This window comes from Puntigrus tetrazona, chromosome 21, assembly GCF_018831695.1.
Source record: "Puntigrus tetrazona isolate hp1 chromosome 21, ASM1883169v1, whole genome shotgun sequence".
Taxonomy (NCBI): domain Eukaryota; kingdom Metazoa; phylum Chordata; class Actinopteri; order Cypriniformes; family Cyprinidae; genus Puntigrus; species Puntigrus tetrazona.
This window is the reverse complement of record NC_056719.1, coordinates 11,722,880-11,739,355: the sequence shown is the minus strand read 5'-3', so window position 1 is coordinate 11,739,355 and position 16,476 is coordinate 11,722,880. Positions and strand designations below refer to the sequence as shown.

General features: G+C 38.5%; 1 long non-coding RNA gene and 1 pseudogene across 1 annotated transcript; both read right to left on the bottom strand.

The window, feature by feature from the left end:
* Positions 1 to 5,058: 5,058 nt before the first annotated feature.
* LOC122326003 overlaps positions 5,059 to 16,476 on the bottom strand; it is a 74,968-nt pseudogene continuing 63,550 nt past the window's right edge.
* LOC122326228 lies at positions 7,586 to 7,888 on the bottom strand. Its single transcript, XR_006247448.1, has 3 exons — positions 7,864 to 7,888; positions 7,713 to 7,778; positions 7,586 to 7,620 (listed from the first exon to the last, which is right to left on the bottom strand). It is a non-coding gene; the product is annotated as an uncharacterized LOC122326228 (long non-coding RNA).

The window sequence follows — 16,476 nt, the reverse complement described above, 5'->3', positions numbered from 1 at the left end:
AGAGGGCCTCCAGGAAACACAGGCAGAGATGGACCACAGGCCACCCAGAGAGCCGGTGAGACACTTGCATTCTATCTCACATGGCTCTAGTGCCTGTGTCTGTACTGAGCTCACTGCTCTACAGCTGCTGTGACTCACATATGAGTCACACTGTGCTGAAGATCTCGCTCAGAAGACTAGTGCAGCTTCTCACTGAGCTGAACCCTGTGCCTAAAGTGCTGCCCAGATATACTGCATTTGCTTCTACATTTGTTTTCTTGCAGATGTCTTCCCATATCACTGACTCTAAATGCATAGATTGTTTAAGACTTTTCTGGCGCGATGGTTGCTAGCTTGGTTCAAAATTACTAAAGTGTATTGATATTGCAATTGCTTTCTGTGTGCCTGGTGATTCCTTGGATGAAAAGGCTGTTAAACACCAAGTCATCGCTAATGTTGACTCCACTTTTGCATGGCCCTGGTAATTACTGGCCCTAGTAGGATCAATGTCAGCGCCTTCAACCCATTGAGCATGTTGGAATTGGTGACAGATTACTTGCTGGCTGTTCAACAGGGTTGGTCCAAAGAGCTAGTTTTAAAGCTTTATAGTAATCAACATGGAATATCTAAAGCTGGGAGGGGCCTTCTAATAAAGGCAGGGAATCGCTGTAGGTCTGTCCTTTGCATTTTTATCACTAAGAACCGTCATTCAATCAACTTAATGCATGGTGGGTTTGTTGGATGCGGACCCAAGGGAGGTTGCATTTTAAAGGTCCTATGGCATGAAAAATTTCACTTACGTGTCTATCTAGTCAGTAGCTCAGCAGGCAGTCAAATTTACAGCTACTGCTATTATTCCAGCTAACAAGCAACTAGTCACTAGTCAGCTAATCACAAATAACAAATATACACTAACACATGATTACATATAAATTAATAAGTTTATTGCTTTACAATACATGCACACAAACATTATTCGCTGATCAACGAGGCTGTGAGATGCAATAAAACCTGTAAACCAAAAAGATATATAATTTAACCTTTTGGATAAGAAGTGGTGCAACTCAAGCATTTGACACTCATTTTCCAAGATGCACGTTGTTTTGGCTACCACAGCTTTTGACAGGGCAGGTTCAACTCCATTTTAAAGAGTGAGGTAAATAAGACGCTTAACGGGATTCCAGCCACAGTCAACAGATGAACAAACGAATATACAAATTTTAAGGCATTTATTAATAGTCAAGTAAAATTAATATATAGAAGGAGCATTGATTTCAGAGAGACCTGGTACAAAATAATAAACTAAAAGAGCCTGTTAAAATAAAACATAATGACAAGGAGAAGATGGTCTGTTGGCTGTGGTGGAATCTGAGCCTATCACGCCTATAACCGCAACGCCATGAGCCATGCTTTGGGAGCGCTACTTTTAAAGACGCCCCATCAGGATTTCCGCCAATCACGCCCTCAAGAACAGCCAATCCCTGCACATACATTCAAAATACACAACCTGGACGCCAGTTACCGTACAGGCAGTACCATTGGGTATATATGATCATATTTCAATTGAGGCTTACATCGATTCTGCACCCAACATCACAAGAAGATGATATTTTAAAGCCCTTATGTGTTGAATATGCATTGTTTTGAAAACCTTTATCTTGTATCCAGCCAGCACTGAGTTACACTGTGAAGATACTACCACTGGCCTATTAGCGCTACTCAGAGAAACAGGCCAATCACAAGAGATACTGATGAATAGTAATTAAACAGACCAAAATCGACCTGGTTTTTGCAGATCTCCTGAGAAAGGAGCTGTGGAAACATATTGACATGGTTTTGTTATTTACACCACAAATATATTCTATATATTCTTAAGGACATCAACACTCTAAAATGAAACTCTAAAAGGTGAATGACATGGGACCTTAATAAACTACAGAATAGTATGAGACTGAAGTGATGCACTCAAGAATTGAATTTTATTTACAAATTTCTAATAGATTAATTATAATTAATTATATTTAATCAGGTCTTGAATTGTACCATATCTATAGTTTTACTTATTTCGCAGCTAAATTATATTGAATATGTAGGTAAAATGTGTGAAATAAACTACACAAATATCAGATTAAATCAGTCATTTGAAAACAGCATGAGTGGATTTGACTGTACTGCATCTTCTCTCTATCACTTTCTAAATTAAGTACCTTTCTGCTCTACAGGAGCTAAAAGATCATAAGACTTTGCTGGAATCAGGGACAGCTGACAGAACTGAATGTATATGAATGCTCAGCATAACGCTTGCACATTCCTTTGCATGCCTTTTTTATGTTGTTATTCTAAATGATGTGGTGAAACATTCTCATAATAGTAGCTTTTTAATTAAATATATGCAAGCTTATAGGTCAGCTGCAAAGTTTTTCATTGGCGAGTGGTCTGTTGCTGCAGATGTTCAGCCAGTTGGACAAGTTGAGAACTGCTTCGGCAGGGGGATGCCAAGTGTTCAGAAAAAATAAAACATCTCAATGCCAACCTACCAAACAATAATAGCCAATTGAATATTCTGGTCCAGCCCTACTGTTCGCCCAAAGTACAAAGCACACACCTACAATTTTCTTTAATATTTCTTACAGCCTGTTTACTCTATGCCAGTCAATGGCTACTTAAAATCATCAATCATACAAAACCTCAAATATGCTGTTCCTGTAATGCATTATATAACAGCTGTGGATACTCCAGTGATTGGAGGTTGCCCAGCTTCAGAGTATGTTACTCTGATGGTTTATGCATTTGTAGTAAATTCCCAATGTTTTCCTAAGCAAGTTTATCCCCAAATATGTCTGCACTTTATTTCCTTTCAGGCTACCATCTAATCTAAATAAAGAATTGTGCAATGATGAAGGGCAAAAATTCTCACCCGGCACTCTCCTCATTGGGAGCAGGCGTTCTAAATATGAAGCTCAGCGCCATTTCCCGGTTATTATCCCAAATTATGTTTATATATGCCTGGAGTGAAATCCACTCCATTAGGCCTGATGCTGTGCCTTGTCTTCTCAGAAGTGCTGTAGATGACAAAAAGCCCACAGTGTCACCGACGCTGTCATGTTGCTGTGCAGTATTTCAAGTCATCGGCACTATCTGACACAGCCAAGCGAAATTGAACTGGAGTGTTAAGTGCTGGGCTGCCCGGTCAGGAGGAGAACTGGACTCAACTGAGTCTGTCTCTAAGGTTTTTTCTCCATTCTTATGCATGGGGTTTTGTTTCCTGCCGCTGTCGCCTCTGGCTTGCTTGGTTGGGGACACTTAACTTCTAGTGACTATCGCTGAACTGGACTACAGAGACCGCCTCTGCATTTAATAAGAAATTGGTCACTCTCACACTATATATCCTCGTCATTATACTGTACAGTGCTTGATGCAACTCAAAGGTTAAAAGCGCCATAAAATAAAATGATTGATTGATTGATTGGGGCACATTTCAAGATATGTTTTTGTTGAGGTCTATAGAATATACTGAAGACATACAAATTAATTTGATTTGTAAAGTGTTTTGCGCAATATTTCTTCTGTTAAATGTAGTTGACTTGAATACATCCTTGGAAGGTTACAGATGTTTCAGGAACAGAAATAGATGCTTAAAAGGCTGGCTGTGTGGTTGTTTACTGTTGTTTTGTGTGTTCCAAAGTTACACTCCTAATAGCTGAATAACTCTGGGCTCAAGTGCTTAGAGAAAAACCTGTGAGCTGTCTATCAAGGAATTTGGACACATTTGGATTATTTTCATTTGTTCTTCACTGATTTGAAGTAGAAAAGTAGAGGAAGTTACACTATATCATAGATCTAAAAAAGGTCTAGGCATTTAGTAAGTAGCCAAAAATGCTTTAAATATGACTAATTTTACTATTTTAAAAACAGGGTCCTCCTGAAAAGATGGAAATGAGGTAGAATCCCACCTTTTTCCTCCTTTTTATATGAACTCATTTTTTATTATTGATCTATAATCTCTAATGAATTTAATTTAGGACCAAGAGGGCCAACTGGCATGCAGAACAAATCTAAATTCAAATTTTATTTGTCACACATACATAGTACATGTGTAGCAACATGCAGTGAAATGTTTTTATATATAAAGAAGAAGTGTACAAAGTGTATAAAAAGAAAAATAAAAATAAAGAATAAAATATAAAGTATAAAGTATAAATATAAAGTGTAAAGTGTATGTGTGAATGTCCAATGTAAAGACTAGTGTACATTTTCCTTTCCCCGTGTAATTGTTCATTAATTATATACATTTGTGTTATTATTTCACATTTATATACATTGTATATACATTTGTCTATTAAAAAATGAATCTATAAGTGGTTAAATATTTTGACAAATGCATGAAAGTAGTATTAACATTAAAATAATCCAAAGCATGATAGATACTTGTAAAATACATGGATGTACATTTATCATTCACTACTGCTTAATTTTTACTGCACAATATTTGCCTAAAAAATAATATAATGGTTTTTATTAAGGAATGAATGGTGTCAACGCATGCCTGGCCCACAGGGCCCTGCAGGGGACATAGATTTTCACCCTTTTCTGTTTTCATACACAAGACAATCTTCATTTTAATGTGGTTGTTGGAATATAGGGGTGATAAGGGTGCCCAGGCAATTACAAAGAGGGACTGATAACTTCTGGCATGAAGGTGAGCTGTCTGTTGAGAAACTCAGTTATAATAAGAAGATGAAGTTATAGTGTTTATCAGATCGATGCGTAGTTTCATTTAGATCTGTTTACTGAGTAAGTGCACTATGAAACAATACAATACTCCTGACTCTTTAGGGTGGGGGGATGGTGAGAAAACTCAGAGCCTAGGTGAATATTTAAGAAAAGCCTTTTTCGCTATACTTGAACTTTTAGATGCTTGACTTGTCATTTGCATCTGTCTCTCTCTCAGGGAGAGAAAGAGCCATTGGCCTAGAAAATGCTGATCTAGATGTTAGACTAAAGCCTACAGGTACATTCCCAGCTTAGGAATGGCACTGTGTAAAGACCTTCTGTTATCTTCAGTAATTGGTTTTTGTATCATATTTTCTTTGTACTAATAGGGGCCTCCAGGACTCCAGAGCGCAAGGGGCCAAAAGGCATGTTTTCATTGAACTGCATGGTCATACACCAGTTATTGCTGGGACACATGGGATTCAGATATATCCCAAATATGTCTTTGCACAGGGGAAACTGGCTTACCTGGGGCACCAGGATCTGAAGGAAAGCAGGCGTGTTCATAAGGCCAGTCTGATTTATGCTGATGGTGCATATGTGTACTGCATTAAATAACTCTGATGTTTTATCCAGGGCCATAAGGGGGAGAGAGGAGGGTGATAATGAGAGCCTGGAATGGCAGAGAAGTGGAGAAAAGTGAGATTGGACTGATAGGGCCTATAGTGAGTATTACCATCATATAACACATGTTTCTTACAAACTTATTGGTAGTGATAAATGTTGATTTGTCACATTTTAGTGGGTGAAGCTGGGCAAAAGGGAGATAAAGGAGACTTCTAGACTTGGAGGACAATCTGTGAGTTTACACTTATAAGGAAGAGCGCATTTAATCCAGATGTAATTTAATTTGATTGATCTCACAACTCACTGTAGGCCCAGATTATTTTGGTTCAGATTCACCAAATACCGACCACCTTACCTGCCGTGAAGGAATAATAGATTAATACTTCCTAACTAGATTTTTGATAAAATAAAAAATATTTGTTAGGAAAGCTAAGCATGCTAAACTTTTTCCCCATTTCAGGGATACTGGCGGATTGCCTGGACCCAAGGTGAGACTGGAAAGGGGCTAAGTTGAAATTTAATGTCTATAAAAGATGAAATCTTGAAGAATAATTGAAATATAAAACAGGGAGATTTGGTGAAGCAGTTAAAGGAGAAAAAGGGTGATGCTGAGAGAGTGTCCACCCGGCAGAGGCAATGATTGGTGCAAAAATAATATGCAGAAAACCAAATTATGAATGGGTTGATATAATTCTGCCAGCTTTTGTGCGTAGGGTCTTCAAGGCTTTCCCAGGTCTAATGGCTGTAGCCTCCAGGCAAAGGTGAAAAGGTCATGTTTTGTACACCTTAAACAGACAAGACTTAAAATGACTACAAATAATCTAATAATGTTGTTTTGTCAGCTGTGGTTTGTGTTCAAGGAAACAAGGTGAACCAGGTTTTAGATGGGCAATCATTATGCTGTTAGTTATGTGCTGTACGAAGTCATATCCTGAACTTGGCTCTAAGCAGATAGGGCTTCCAGGTCTCAAGGAGAAAAGAGGGTGCTGTCTATGGGTCCCAAGAGACCTGTCAACCTTGAAAAAGACAAACGAGTCTCTTGGGACCCATAGAGACAGCACTCTTTCTCCTTGAAGACCTGGGAACCCTATCACAGCAGAGCCAAGTTCAGATATGACTTCATATGCTTACATAACTGGTCACATAATGATTACTTACATCTAAACCTGGTTACCTTTGTTTCCCTTGAACACAAACCACAGCGGCAAAAGAAAAACAACATTAACAGATTATTTGTAGTCATTTTAGGTCTTGTCGCTTAAGGTGTACAAAACACTGACCTTTTCACCTTTTGCACCTGGAAGGCCTACCAAGCCATTAGACCCTGGAAAGCCTTGAAGACCCTACGCACAAGCGGCAGAATTGTATCAACCTATTCTTAATTTGGTTTCTGCATATTGTTTTTTGCACCAATATGCACCTCTGCCCGGTGGACCTTTCTCTCCAGCATCACCCTTTTCTCCTTTAACTGCTTCACCAGGCTCTCCTCTGTTTTATATTTCAATTGATGTTAGATTTCATCTTTATGAACATTAAATTTCAAACAGCTGCTTCTAGTCTCACCTTGGGTCCAGGCAATCCATGATATCCCCTGAAAAGGGGGAAAGTTTAGTATGTTTAGCTTTCCCTAACAAATATTTTTATTTTATCAAAAATCTAGTTAGGAAGTATTAATCTGTATTCCTTACGGCAGGCCCAGGTGGTCCAGGTGGCCCTGTGGGCCGGGCAAAAAGAAATAATCTGGGCCTACAAGTGAGTTATTAAAGATCAATCAAATTAAATTACATCTGGATTACGTGCGCTCTTCATATAAGTGCTTTAAACTCACCAGATTGTCCTCAAGTCTAGAGTCTCTTTTATCTCCCTTTTGCCCAGCTTCACCCTAAAATGCCATGACAAATCAACATTTATCACTACCCAATAAGTTTGTAAGAAACATGGCATGTTATATGATGGTAATACTCACTATAGGCCCTATCAGTCCAATCTCCCCTTTTCTCCCTTTACTCCTGCCATTCCAGGCTCTCCCGTATCACCTCTCTCTCCTTATGGCCCTGGATAAAACATCAAGTTATTTAATGCAGTACACTTGTATAACTAAGCATAATCAGACTGTATATGAACAAACCTGCTTTCTTCAGATCCTGGTGCCCCAGGTAAGCCAGTTTCTCCCTGTTACTGAAGACATATTTGAGATATATCTGAATGTTATGTGTCCCAGCACATAGCAACTGGTGTATGACCATGCAGTTCAATGAAAACATACTTTGGCCCTTGCGCTCCTGGAGGTCCTGGAGGCCCCTATTGGTACAAAGAAAATATCAATACAAAACCAATTACTGAAGATAACAGAAGGGTCTTTACACCAGTGCCATTTTCTAGCTGAAATGTACCTGTAGAGCTTTGAGTCTAACATCTAGATCAGCATTTTCTATGAAGCCAGTAGCTCCTTTCTCTCCCTGAGAGAGAGACAGATGGAAATGACCGTCAAGCATCTAAGAAGTTCAAGTATGTAATCTAAAAAAGACTTTGTTAAATATTCACCTGGGCTCCTGGTTCTCCACCATCCCCTTTTCACCCTAAAGAGTCAGGAGTATTGTATTGTTTCACTTAGTGCACTTACTTTCAGTAAACAGATCTAAATGAAACTACATCGATCTGATAAACACTATAACTTCATCTTCTTATTATAACTGAGAGTTTCTCAACAGACAGCTCACCTTCATGCCAGGGGATCCATCAGTCCCTCTCTTCCCTTCAGTACCTGGAGCACCCTTATCACCCTATATTCCAAACAACCACATTAAAATGAAGATTGTCTTTGTGTGTATGAAAACAGAAAAGGGGTGAAAATCTAACCTTGTCCCCTGCAGGGCCCTGTGGACCAGGCATGCCATTGACACCATTCATTCCCTTAATAAAAACAAAGTATATTATTTTTTTTAGGCAAATATTGTGCAGTAAAATTAAGCAGTAGTGAATATTAAATGTACATCCATGTATTTTACAAGTATCTATCATGCTTTGGTTATTTTAATGTTAATACTACTTTCATGCATTTGTCCAAAATATTTAACCACTTATGAGATTCACATTTTTAATAGACAAATGTATATACAATGTATATACAAATGTAGAAATGTATATACAAATGTATATAATTAATAGACAATTACACAGGAAAATATTGCACTAGTCACTTTACATTGGACATTCACACAGCCACTTTACACTTTATATTTTATACTTTATACTTTATATTTTATTCTTTATTTTATTTTTTTATTTTTTATACTTTGTACACTTCTTCTTTATATATAAAAAACATTTCACTGCATGTTGTACCATGTACTATGTATGTGTATGTGACAAATAAAATTTGAATTTGAATTTGATACCTGCATGCCAGTTGGCCCTCTTGGTCCCTGTGGGGTAAATTCCATTAAGTTATAGATCAATAATAAAAAAATGAGTTCATATAAAAAGGAGGAAAAATTATGAAGTTCTACCTCATTTCCATCTTTTCCAGGAGGACCCTGTTTTAAAATAGCAAAAATTAGTCATATTTAAAGAAGCATTTTGACTGCCCACTAAATGCTAGACCTTTTTAGATCTATGATGTATAGTGTAACTGCTTGCATCTACTTTTCTACTTCAAATCAGTGAAGAACAAATGAAAATAATCCAAATGTGTCCAAATTCCTTGATACAGACAGCAGCTCACAGGTTTTTTCTCTAAACGCAGACGGTTATTCAGCTAATGGGAGTGTAACTTTGGAACACACCAAACAACAGTAAACAACCACACAATGGCCTTTTAAACATCTATTTCTGTTCTGGAAAACATCCTGTAACCTTCCAAGGATGTATTCAAGTCAGCTACATTTAACAGAAGAAATATTGCATAAAAACACTTGCCTAAAATCAAATTAGGATATTGTCATGTCATCTCTGTATTCCTATCAGAACACTCTATGCAACAAAAACATGTCTTGAAATGTGTCACCTAACAACTCTCCAGTTCAATTTCTTAAACGCAGCCCAGATAGTGCTGTGACTTTTTTTGTCATGTTCTACAGCACTTCTGAGAAAGACAAAGGCACAGCATCAGGCCTAATGAGGTGGTTTCACTTAGGCATATATAAACATAATTTGGGATACAATAACAGGAAATGGCCTTTGAGCTTCTTGACCCCAGAACATCTGCTCCCAATATGAGGGAGAGTGCCGGGTGAGAATTTTTGCCCTTCATCATTGCACAATTCTTTATTTGGATTAGATGGTAGCCTGAAAAGGAAATAAAGTGCTGAACATATGTTGGGATAAACTTGCTTAGGAAAACATTGGGAATTTACTACAAATGCATAAACCATCAGAGTAACATACTCTGAAGCTGAACGCTCAATCACTGAGTATCCCACCTCACTGACTGTTATATAATGCATTACTGAGAACAGCATGTTGAGGTTTTGTATGATTGATGATTTTAAGTAGCCATTGACTGGCATGAGGTAAACAGGCTGTAAGAAATATTAAAGAAAATTGTGGGTGTGTGCTTTGTACTTTTAAGGCCTTGAACAGTAGGGCTGGACCAGAATATTCAATTATTCAATTATTGTTTGGTGGGTTGGCATTCAATGTTTTTTATTTTTCTGAACACTTGGCATCCCCTGCGAAACAGTTCTCAACTTGTCCAACTGGCTGAACATCTGCACCAGCAACAGACCACTCGCCAATGAAAAACATTTGCGCTGACCTATAGCTTGCATATATTTAATTAAAAGCTACTATTATGAGAATGTTTGCCACACATCTACGTTTAGAATAACAAACTTGCAAAAAAAGGCATGCAAAATATGCAAACGTTATGTGAACGTTCTGTCTACATTCAGTTCTGTCAACTGTCCCTGAGATTCCAGCAAAAGTCTTATAGTCTTGCAAAAGCTCCTGTAGAGCAGAAAAGGTACTTAATTTAGAGAGTGATAGAGAGAAGATACAGTACAGTCAAATCACTCACGCTGTTTTCAAATGACTGATTTAATCTGATATTTTGTGTGGTTTATTTTACACATTTTACCTACATATTCAATATAATTTAGCTGCGGAAATAAGTAAAACTATGCGATATAGACACAAATTCAAGACCTGATTAAATATAATTAATTATATAATTAATCTATTAGAAATTTGTAAAATAAAATTCCAATTCTTGAGTGCATCACTTCAGTCTCATGCTATTCTGTAGTTTATTAAAGGTCCCATGTCATTCACCTTTTTAGAGTTTCATTTTAGGTGTTGATGTCCTTAAGAATATATAGAATATATTTGTGGTGTAAGTAACAAAAACCATGTCAATATGTTTTCACAGCTCCTTTCTCAGGAGATCTGCCAAAACCAGGTCGATTTTGGTCTGTTTAATTACTATTCATCAGTATCTCTTGTGATTGGCCTGTTTTCTCTGAGTGACGCACAACCAGGCCAATCAAATTTAACATCTTCACAATTATGTCAGTGCTAGCTGGATACAAGACAAAGGGTTTTTCAAAACAATGCATATTCAGCTACATAAGGAGCTTTAAAATATCATCTTCTTGTGATGTTGGGTGCCAGAATCGATGTAAGCCTCAAATTAGAAATATGATCATATATACCCAATGGTACTGCCTGTTACGGTAACCGGCGTCAGGGTTTGTGTATTTTGAATGTATGTGTGCAGGGATTGGCTGTTCTTCGAGGGACGTGATTGGGCGAATCCTGATGGGGGCGTCTTTAAAAGGGCGGCGCTCCCAAAACATGGCGAGCTCACTTCGGCGTTTGCGGTTATGGCGTGATGAGCTCCAGATTCCACCACAGCCAACAGACCATCTACCTCCCTTGTCGTTATGTTTTTTATTTTTATTAGGCTCTTTTGGTTTATTATTTTGGCCTTGGGTCTCTCTGAAATCAATGCTCCTTCTATATATTAATTTTACTTGTTAACCCAATAAATAACTTAAAATTTGTATGTTCGTTTGTTCATCTGTTGACTGTGGCTGGAATCCCGTTAAAACGTCTTATTTGCACCTCACTCTTTAAAATGGGTCGGAACACTGCCTGTCAAAAAAACGATGACAGCTGTGGTGAAACACAACAAAACGTGCATCTTGGAAAGAAATGAGTGTCAAAAATGCTTGAGTTTGCACACTTCTTATCCAAAAAGGTTAAATTATATACTCTTTTGGTTTACAGGTTTTATTGCATCTCTACAACTACGTTGATCATGAAATAATGTTTGTGTGCATGTGTGTAAAGCAATAAACTGATGATTTATATGTAATCATGTGTTAGTGTATATTTATTGTTGTGATTAGCTGACTAGTGACTAGTTGTAACGGTAGCTGGAATAATAACGTAGCTGTAAAATTTGTTGCCTGCTGAAACTGCTGACTAGATAGACACGTAAAGTGAAATTTTCATGCCATGGGACCTTTAAAATGCAACACTCCCTTGGGTCCGCATCAACAAACCCACCATGCATTAAGTTGATTGAATGAACGGTTCTTGACGATAAAAATGCAAAAGGACAGACACACAGCGATTCCTGCCTTTATTAGAGAGCCCCTCTTTGAATATTCCATGTTCATTACTACCAAAGCTTTAAAACTAGTATTTGGACCAGCCCTATTGAACAGCCAATAAAAGTAATCTGTCCCACCAATTCAACATGCTCAATGAGTTGAAGAGCCGCTGACAGTGATCCTACTAGGGCCAGTAATGCAGAACACATGCAAAAGTGGAGTCAACATTAGCGATGACTTGGTGTTTAACAGCCTTTTCATCCAAGGAATCACCAAGAACTTACCACAAAGCAGTGCAATATCAATACACTTTAGTAATTTTGAACAAATAGCAACCATCGCACTTGAAAAAGTCTTAAACAATCTATGCATTTAAGTCAGTGATATGGAAGCATCTGCCAAGAAAACAAATGTAGAAGCAAATGCAGTATATCTGAACCCAACACTGAGCACAGGGTTCAGCTCAGTGAGAAGCTGCACCTGGTCTTCTGAGCGGGTCTTCAGCACAGTGTGACTCATATGTGAGTCACAACAGCTGTAGAACGAGTGAGCTCAGTACAGACACAGGCACTAGAGGCCATGTGAGATAGAATGCAAGTGTCTCACCGGCTCTCCTGGGTGGCCCTGTGGTCCATCTCTGCCTGTGTTTCCTGGAGGCCCTCTGGGACCAGGTGTTCCTGGAGGTCCTGGGGGACCTGGAGGCCCAGTCTGACCTTGATCTCCTAAAGACAGAGAGAGAACAAGTATTTAAGTATTTTCTTTGAAAAGACTTTCACTGTTGTTTCTGATCTCGAATAGGTACTTTGCCTACTTAGATTGTACAAACCATGTTTAATATTCATTTTGTCTGCACTGATGCTGAGTTTGGTTGCAGCAAATGCTAAAATGTTTCTGGGACTGAAGCATCAAGGAGCAGCTATGTAGGAAGAAATGTCTGTTCCTCACAAAACGTTTCTTGATTAACATATTAAAATAATTCAAGACACTTTTACGTCTAAAAAGGCAAAAAGTTATTTTGGCTTGATTATTTGCTGTGGTCTGGCAAACATGTTTTCGTCTCTTTTGTCAATAAACACAACAATTATCCTCTTTGAAATTCAAAACAGGCATGCAACACAACATTGTAAACTGCCAGATGAGCTAATTGAGGCCAAGGACACACAGAAGAAATTGAAAAAATGAGAAAAGCAGCATGCATGCATGCAAGTCCAGCTCTACCTTTAGAAGGCGCCTGTGAAAAGTGTGGTGGTCAACTGTAGCTGAGAGAAAGCCATGCTCATAGCGAGGGAAGACCATCTAACAGCAGAGGACAGATGGACAAATAGTGAAAAAGATGGACAGAGTGAATAAGAAAGAAAGCAGCGATGCCAGTAATCACAGCTGGAGAAACAGATTCAGCTTGCACCATCTTCCCTCAGCGTAAAGGGTTGTGGGAACAAAGGAGAAGTGAAAAAACAAAGTGAAGTAAAATAAGGTATGAGGCACAGATGTTTGTGAACAAGCACAAAGGATGATAGGCTGGGAAGGACAAACCTTAACCGTGAGAATCTGATTACTGAGCAGGCCTGCAGAGGCAGCGTAGGCCGGTGGTCCCTGGGAGGTCAGAGGTCATATAGAAGAAAACGGAGGCAGGAAATGACATAAGGGAGAAAGGGGAGATGATTCGGAGAATGACATTGTTACGATACATTTAACGGCGGGTGATGACATCTTATATTGTACTTCTGTGCAGAATCGAGCTTCAACTTGAAATTGAATCCTGTGAGAGTTATTCTGGCTATTCTTTTGTTTTAAGAAGCCAAGCCCAAATACACCTTCTGGATATGATTAACTTTCAATGGGAGCACATGGCAATGAGGTTTATGTTTAGAGTTGCGGTTAGATAGGTCTGCAACAGATTCACAAAGAAAGACTACTTTTTTTCCAGGAGAAACTTTTTTCATGACATTTCTTTGTCATAGATCGTCAAGGGAGTTTGTGCACAAAAACCTACTCTGCAGGAGCAGTACTGAAAAGCCGTAGAGAACAAGCACAGCATGCCTAAGCTACATTTCTATTTAGTCATCAGAAAATGGGTGCTTGTCCATGCAAGCTTCATGGTTACCAATATATTACCATGCAGTTTTTAGTTTGTTGCTCTGGTGTTCTGGGTTGTTGCTAGATGGTTTTTAGGGATATTCTGGATGTTAAAGTTGATATGATCTGTAAGGCATATAAACCCTCAATCTTCCTTTTAAACCTTTTCTCCCAGAACAGTGCTTGTCTAGTCAACATGTAGATTTACTCTTGACAAACTCTCCTTGTCTGAAATGTAAAGTTACGTGAGTACTTTGAGTTACACATTTCAAATTCAGGAAACAAACTGGGACCTCAGTTCTGAATGGCGCACAACCCTGTATACGACTCAGCAAAACATTCTTCTTGGCTGCCTCAGATGCTACAAAGACTACTTTGTGAGTCTGATATGCTTCTTCTATGTCTGGGCAAAGGGCAAAGTCACAAGTCAGGAGTAAGCATAAGGTCAACTATCCACCTGCACTACAAACTCAAGTCCTGCCATCTGGAAGGAAACATGGCTTTAATCGACTTCAGGTCAAGGGGCCTTTGTCCCATGAGATCTTTAATGGATTCCAAAGGGTCATACTCCTCCTGCTTCAATGCAGTTGAGAAAGCGCTAATTTGGCTCTTACATTCACACAAAAAAGAGGAACACAGCCCATGGGAGAGGCTGTTTTCCTTTTCCTGACTGCTCATGTCACCACTCTCAATGATTTGGTTCATTTTTCTACTGTCAGACTGATGGCGTAAAGCAAAAACAGTGTAGCGCATACAACACATGTTCTTAACATAAAGAAAGAGCAGCCAAAGCACATGTTTCTAATTGTGCTGAATGGTCATGAGGTATGGTGGAAAAGAAGCATAGGGAGCCAAATGATTTAAATGATAGTTCAAGTAGATATAGATAGAAAAGTGGTGCGATCTGCACTGACGAATTCCTGATTTGTCAAGGCTCACAGTTTTTCCCCATGTATCAGGAGAAAACTGTCTTGATGGACGCAGGGGTACAGTGATGGATACCATATTGAGGTTGTAATTTGAATTAGTTCAACAGATAAAGATTTTATGTCTATCAACATAATAATGTAAAACTGCTAGCAACCAAACCCTGCCATCTGGAAGGAAATGGCTTTATAACTGACTTCCAGGTCAAGGGGCATCCTCAGATCAGTGCAATCTCTGTAAACTAAGACTTCTGACTGAGTGTAATAAAAGATGTTTGTGACACTCACCCTGGGACCCATGTCTCCCTGATCACCCTGTGAAGAGAGCAACTCTTAGCTTATTCTCGTGAATAAGTTTCTTCAAATCAAAACTATCATGCCTTGATGGCTCCATAAATTGCACATTTATCATGCTGGAATGTATTGTGGGTTGGATATACCTTATCTCCTTTTAGTCCTGGCATTCCCTGGCAAAAGAAGTGACAGATTAAAAATTGCTCTTAACAATGCAGGCTATTTCCATTGCAAACCACAAGTTACACCTCTTACACCCTCAGAAATGACTGGCAGATGTTTTAGTGGTTAAATCTTGAGTGTTTGAATGAATGATTGAGTAAATGAAAACCAATACATCACAAAATATGAAAAGAAAGATATAGAAAAGTAAAAATAAAACAATGTTATGACATTCCATTCCTGATGACAGCAAAGACTCCTGCATATGATTTTACACAAGAGCTCTTATTTCATGAGTGGACAGCTGGTTTGTGGGAACGTATGATATTATTCTGGTTTTAGTCTGCTTAGCTGTCCACGCAGGAAACTTTGCTTAAGACCACAAAAACAACACGATTCTGATTATCACAGTTCCATCGTGCACTGTGGTGTTGTGTTCACTGCAGCTCCTTGAATGCTGTAATTTTGTGTGCTGTTTCTGAGCTTCATCAAGTCTGAGCTTCATCGCAGTAAGCAGTAAGCAGTAAGCAGTAAGCAGTGGTGTTGTGGTATTTTTAAAGAATGTTAAACATGGGAGTCTTGTCCCAAGTACTCTTAATGTTGACTTGAAATCAAAACATGGATTTGTGGGCTACAAAATGGTAGAGCAGGAATCTTGGAGTTTTTTGTCACCGTTTTTTTTTATTTGTAAAGCGGACTAAGGTTTTATAGTTATAGATCGCCATGATATGCCATGAAATATTTAATAGATTACTGTTGGACAATGATTACACTGGACAAATCCCTTGTTTTCATCTTCTGATGCTTTGATTATGATGGAGAATCTACACTAGATGATAATGACAAAACACATTTACATAAGGTTGAGATGTTGTACATCTCTCCTGTTACATAAAGATGTTTATGCGAATCTTCTTCTTGATGTGTGCCCAGTCAAAAACACACCCCTCTTTCTTTAATCTTCAATGGTCCTTCAAGTAAACACTCAATTTAAGTGCCCTTCTACTTTTAACAAGAAAACATTCATCCTCTTGAGTGTGATTTTAAACTGGTGACTCTAAACTTTGACGTAACTGGCAAAAGCTGCTGGTGTTCCACTGATGTGCTTTACCCAACATGTATGCAGTTCTGAGAAATTTATT